We start from the raw sequence: 6398 nt of genomic DNA on the forward strand, positions 1-6398 counted from the left end.
AGCAATCTGTTTGGCATAATGATTTCAAGATGCATATATTGGTTTAGTTATGGTTCGGACTCAGTAAAGGATGAAGGGTTTTTATCAAATAAATTTCAGTTTTCTTCTCATTTCAGTAGGTTTATTAAAACTTTTTATCATTTTGTTTGCGATTCTTGATAAAGTGGAAAATAAGTGGGCACGCCAAACACATTTTAGCTAGTAAAGTCTATTGGTGGGGGTGCAAGTCTGATTAAATCTCTCCTCTGTATTATATTGGGTTGGTTTTGGATAGAGAATGGCTTCCATATGTTGCACAACCACCAATTAGACCAAGAAAATATCATTCGCTGAGTTTTGTGCTTTTATGGAGGTGATTATGGTGGAATTTTCTTTACAAGAGAGAGAAAGAGAGAAAGATGCTGACAGATGGGATGAAGAGAACGGAAAGTAGGATCCGCAAAAAAAATAAATAAAAGAAAAGACATCAAGGAAAGGTTTAAGATGTTGAAAGCTAGGACTCACAATGGGTGAAATAGTCCAAACACTTTGTTGGGGAGTGTTTTAGTAAAATATTTGTACTTTTACGTGAAATACATTTATGTATGTATGTATGTATGTATGTATGTATGTATGTATGTATGTATGTATGTGAGTTTTAATAAAACTTTCATCACCCATTAAGTTATTAGATATACAGAAAAATATCCATTCTTTTGGAGTAATTGGAATTACAAGTAAAAAACATACGCGTCATTACACTCTGGTAAAAGTACTTAAAAGTTGAGGAAAATTTACCAAAACAGTCCCAAACCTATTGCAATTGTGCCAATTCAATCCTAAACTTTTTTTTTTGGCTAATTGAATTCTAAACCTTTTTCATTTGTGCCAATTTTGTTTATCCGACTCCAATCAATTTTAGTTGGAAATCACTGACATGGACACCGGGGCGTCCTACGTGGTATGGCCGGCGCCGACGTGGATATTTTTATAAAATTGAATGCTAAAAGATTTATGCAATTATTTCAAATTTCATTCAAATTTGCCTTAGGTGAAGGATTAACAACTTTTTTTTATTTCTTTTTCCTGCTCATCTCCTACCATACCACTACTATTTTTGAGTTTGTCCCCTACATCTCAGCCCTTACAGAAAATGATGTTATTGCAGCTGGAAGGGATCAGTGGGAGATGCTGTCTGCGAGGGAGAGATTGGTTTTGACTAATGTTGCCTTCTTGAGTGTGTGTGTTTAAGGGCATTTCAATCTAAAAGGGACTTCCAGCTATTTTAGTATAAGGTAAAAAAATGATGAATTCTTAGGGTCCGTTTGTTTCGCGAAGAATGAATGATTTGGAAAATATTTTTCTAAAAATAATCATCAACGTTGTTTACAAAAGTGATCGCATGGAAAAAAATTTCATCATCCACAAAAACATTTAAACAAAAATTGTTGTCGGTAATGAAACATTTTTTATTGAGTAATTGCTTTAAATGGTACGAGTGGTCGTTCTTAGAAATATATTTTTTAAATTATTTATTTTCCGCAAAATAAACAGAACGTTTAGTTTTAAATAATCACTTATATAATAACTAAATAAAACTTCAATAGCCAAAGAAAATCAGCATTTATTTCAAGCTTTAGTGTTCAACTCTTTTTTTTTCTTATAAGAAAAGCGTAACCCAATAATTACTCAGATCTCTGACTTTAACAAGTGGAAACAAAGAATACAAAAATTATTCAATTCTTGTGTTGACATGGAACAATTTTTCTATCTCATTCGTCAAAGATTACAACTCCTAATGAGCAAAGAAGATAATAGAGTTACTGTCGTATTACCTCTTTTTAATCTTGTAGAATCACGATTTTCTCCATATTGATTTATATCTATAAAAGTTTCTCATTCATTTTACTGGTGAGCATGACGGATTTATTTATTCTTCAGGGACCAAAATCACATTACAAAGCCGGAGACCGCATTTATTAAGGGCCTTTATACGTACATAATTCGAAATATTCGGAAGAAAAACGTGAATATGACAAAAAGAAAGAGTTCTTGTAAATTGTTAATAAAGCAGATCCACATCATCTGCAATCCAGGCTTTCAGATTCTTGAGGCTCGATGGATCAGGTAACTTTTTCAAGTAAAAACAGTTCACTAGGTGAAGAGTCTCCAACGATTCTGGATTACCTTGAATCTCAAACAACTTATCACAAGACCTTATATAAATTTCCTTGAGCTTCTTCAAGTTAGTCAGGTCAGGCAACTTTCGCAGATTTAAGCACTCGTCAATGTGAAGTATCTCCAACGATTCTGGACAACCATGAATCGCCAACACATTCTTACATTCCTGTAAATGAATTTTCTTGAGCTTCTTCAAGTTAGTTAGATCAGGTAGCTCCGCCAATGATGGAAGTTCCCCGAGGTGTAATATTCTCAAGTTCTCCAAACCTTCAAGGCTTTGAATCTCTAGTAGCTTGTCACAATCAGTAACGTGCAAATATGATAACACTTTCAAATTCGAAAGATCATTCATTGTTTTTATCCTGCTGCAAAACCCGATTTGTAAGTATGACAAACTTGTCGGAAGCATAGGCAGGCATTGCCAATTATAGCAGGTGAGCTCGAGTCGCTTCAGCTGAGAAAGGAAAACGACATCGGACGATAGCGTGGTGATATGAGGAGAACGCAAGTGCAAGACCTCGAGCATACTTAGTCTTCCAATCCACCAAGGACTCGAAGCATCTTCAAGTTTAGAAGGATCCTTGAGATCACTCGTCAAATACAACTGCAAAGTTCTCAAATTTAATAGGTTCGAGAGGTCGGGCAATGTCTCCATTGAGCATGAATCAATATGTAGAGTGATCAGACTTTCTGGAAGCCGAGGAACTGCCGAAATTCTAGTGTTATTCAATATCAAGATTCTCAAAAATGGTAGCTTCCCAATATTATCAGGAATTTCTCCTCCCAAAACTGTAGATCCCCCTGCCTCTAGCTGTTCGAGCTTCTCCAACATTCCAATGGCGCTAGGTAGTTTTTTTAACAGGGCTCTTGTCCATCTTGAGTACTTTCAAGTTCTTCATGTTCCCGATTGAATCGGGTAACTCCTGAATGCTCGAACCTGATAGATTCACCTCAATTAACGAATTGAAATCTTCGATCGACTCAGGCAGTTGAGTCAAATGGTTTTCCACTAATGAAGCGCATCCAACGAAATTGAATTTATTCAGCGATCTACATTTGACCAAGTTGAGAATTTCCAGTTTCTTCATCCTTCTCCATTCAGGGACCTCTTCTATAGATGTAGACTCAAGAAGAAGCTCCATTAAAGATTCCAGTGCTTCCATCTCGTTTGGTAGCTTTCGGAGACTACTACAATTCTTCAAGTTTAAGAAGACCAACTTCTTAAGGTGACTGATGGACGGATCAATTAGAACCAAACTATTACATTGTTCGAGAATCAACCGCTCTAAATTCACATGAAAAGACAAGTCTGGAGTTTTACGCAATTCTTTGCACCCAGTTAGATTTAGGACCTTCAAACCCACGGCCAACTATAAAGAAAACAACATATTGCTCTTCAGGTTAAATTAAGATAACCTATAACAAAATAAATCACATCAATTTTATTTGAAAAATCGTACCTTGATGTGGCTCCATCCATCCCATTTTTCCGTGATTTTGCTCCTTGAGAAATCAAGGATTACTAGCTTCCTCAGGGAAAAATGAGTCATTTTAAAAACCATAGGGAAGCAATTCCATGAAAGCCATCTCAACTCTGGAAGGATAAGTGGGCCAAATGTGGTTTGAAGAAAATTTGACCATCGGTAATATAGGAAACGACCTGCTTGAGTAGCGATAGAGGTTGTGTTTCCGTTGAAGTCTTGGCTATCCACTTGAAGGAACCTTAGATTTGAAAGACTTGCTAGGCATTCTTTTATCGAGGAGTATTGAGATGGTTTCTCAAACTTGAGACATATTGCTTCAATACTTCCAATTCCATGAACATCACCTCCTATCTGCCAAAATAAAAAAAACTAAAATGAAATTTACAAAAAAACCATGACTTAGAGCATTGTATCCTTCAAGGGGAAAGCAATTATATCTTTTCTCTTAACGTTGAAAAAGATTGATAAACCACACAGGTAAGTGCAGAGGACATAAATCAACTCTCATAGAAACAAAAACCAAAATGAATATGCCAGTGACCAGTCTCCTTAAAAAGAAATGAAGCTATACGATTTACCTGCATTTTCTCCATAACCTTCGATGCTTCTGCATGAGTCCACACCCATTGTTGCTTCTCTGGTTTCCTACCACTTCCTTGTCGTATAAAATTTCTTCCAACATCTCTTAACCAATCATGCATCCACAGTCGGTTATCTTCTCTAATCTTTATCAAAGATCTTTGTTGGAGGATCCCCAGAGATTGATGAGGAAGAAATTTACAGCTTTCCCACATGTGAGTCACAATTCTTTTATCAAACCCAATGAAAAAACAAGCAACATCAAGAAATATTCTTCTTTGGTCTTCATTTAATGCCTCGATGCTGATCATCAACTTCCTTTGGACATCCTCTTGAGGAAATTCTCCTAACTCCTTTAATATGGTATTCCACTCCTCAACACTTTTTCCCGATAAAAGAGAACCTATAACTTCAAGAGCTAAAGGAAGACCGCCACATACATTTACTGCTCTTTTAGAGTGAGAGATGTATTGCTCTAAGGGATAATCTCTTCTAAATGCATGTTTGCTAAAAAGTTGAAGAGAATGATCAAAATCCATGCCAGTAAGTTCGTAAGTCCCATCAACAAGTGTAGGCACATTGAGAATTCCCCGATCTCTACTAGTGATGATAATCTTACTACCTTTTCCAAACCACTCACGCTTCTGCACGAGTGCATCAAGTTGACTTGCTTTGTCAACATCATCAAGTAGAAGAAGCACTGTTTTAGAGCTTATCCTTTCCTTGATCAACTTTGTCCCTTCCGTGGTATTATTGACATTGGTCCATTTATTTTTAAGGATGGTCGATATGAGCTGATTTTGTAAGCACGTAATCTTTGTTTCTCGGATGTTGGAAAGGAAGCAGCAATGAACAAAATCATTAGAAAGTTTATTGTACACTATCTTAGCAAGAGTCGTCTTTCCCATGCCACCCATGCCATGGATTCCAACAATCTTCGTTTCATGGTTGTGTGAACCTATCATACTCATGATTTCATCCACATGATTGTCTACTTCAACTAAGCAATCAGATACTTCCAAGTAGGCGCTTTTCAACTCAGTCAAAACATTATTGACAACTTCTTTCACAAATTCACCTTTGCCTCTGATAGTATTGGAGGAAAAAACATCAACACATTAGGTTTAACTAAACAAAATAATGCATATTGGAACAACTAGACCGTGCAAGATATAATTAAATACCTGTTTGGCATGCTTTGGAGCTTCCATCCCTTTAGTGCTCCAACCTCATTTAGAGCAGCCTTCCACTTGTAGATAGTCTCATCATCAAACCGCTTCTTGTTCGCATGAGAAACAATGGTACTGCCGTAGTGCTCTGTCTGGTATTTTACCTCGGATGGTGCAACATCGTAGAAAATGGGCATGATCTTATGTCTTCTTGTATTCTTGCTCTCCACCATCTTGATTAACTCCCTAAGGCACCATGGACTATTAGCATATCCTTTAGAAAAGATTGGTATTGAAATCTTTGATTGTTCAATTGCTTGGAGAAGCTGGCCGCAGATCTCTTCCCCAATGCGAAGCTCTTCATCGTCTTTATATGCCCGAATTCCAGCGTCAATCATGCTGGTGTAAAGGTAATCTGTAATGTCCCTACGAGTATCTGGTCCTCTGAAGCTCAAAAACACTTCGAAATCGTACCCTGATGACTTCTCCATTTCCTGATTATCAGAACAGGTGTTCAACATTACTTATTGGTTCTTTGTATACGCTCTCCTTGTAAGGCTCCATTTAGTACAAAAGACAAAAAATAGCAGCAACTACTATCAATGCGAAGTTCAACCACGAAGGCTCGTGCAAATTCTCTGGGCAGCAAGGATTTGAAATGCTACCCAAATATGATAACCAGGTGCAGGATAGGGAGGCTAATTTTTTTTAGAAGCATACGTAGAGATAAGTTTTAAGTCATTGTAACAAGGTATGGTGAGACCTACCAGAAGCAAATATAGAGATCTGCTCTAAGTAATTATAGCGAAACCCTATCCACAATGCACATGCTCTTTCATGGAAAGATTTTTAGACCCTGTAGCAGTGAAAAGAATGCTGAATTACAAGTTGCGGTTTACAAATCACTTTTTTCGTGTCGTTGCTTAGCAGTTCTATGTGGAAATTGATCTTATCCATGTCTTAAGTTCCAGTTCCATCGTCTTTTGCATTTGCATAGAGATGCTTC

General features: G+C 36.9%; 1 pseudogene; it reads right to left on the reverse strand.

The window, feature by feature from the left end:
• Nucleotides 1-2041: 2041 nt before the first annotated feature.
• On the reverse strand, nucleotides 2042-5883 carry LOC115685109 (disease resistance protein RPV1-like; annotated as a pseudogene).
• Nucleotides 5884-6398: the final 515 nt, after the last annotated feature.

The sequence above is a fragment of the Syzygium oleosum genome, unplaced genomic scaffold (genome assembly GCF_021117445.2).
Source record: "Syzygium oleosum isolate NSW1041296 unplaced genomic scaffold, Sole_v2.1 Sole_v2.12, whole genome shotgun sequence".
In the NCBI taxonomy this organism is placed as follows: domain Eukaryota; kingdom Viridiplantae; phylum Streptophyta; class Magnoliopsida; order Myrtales; family Myrtaceae; genus Syzygium; species Syzygium oleosum.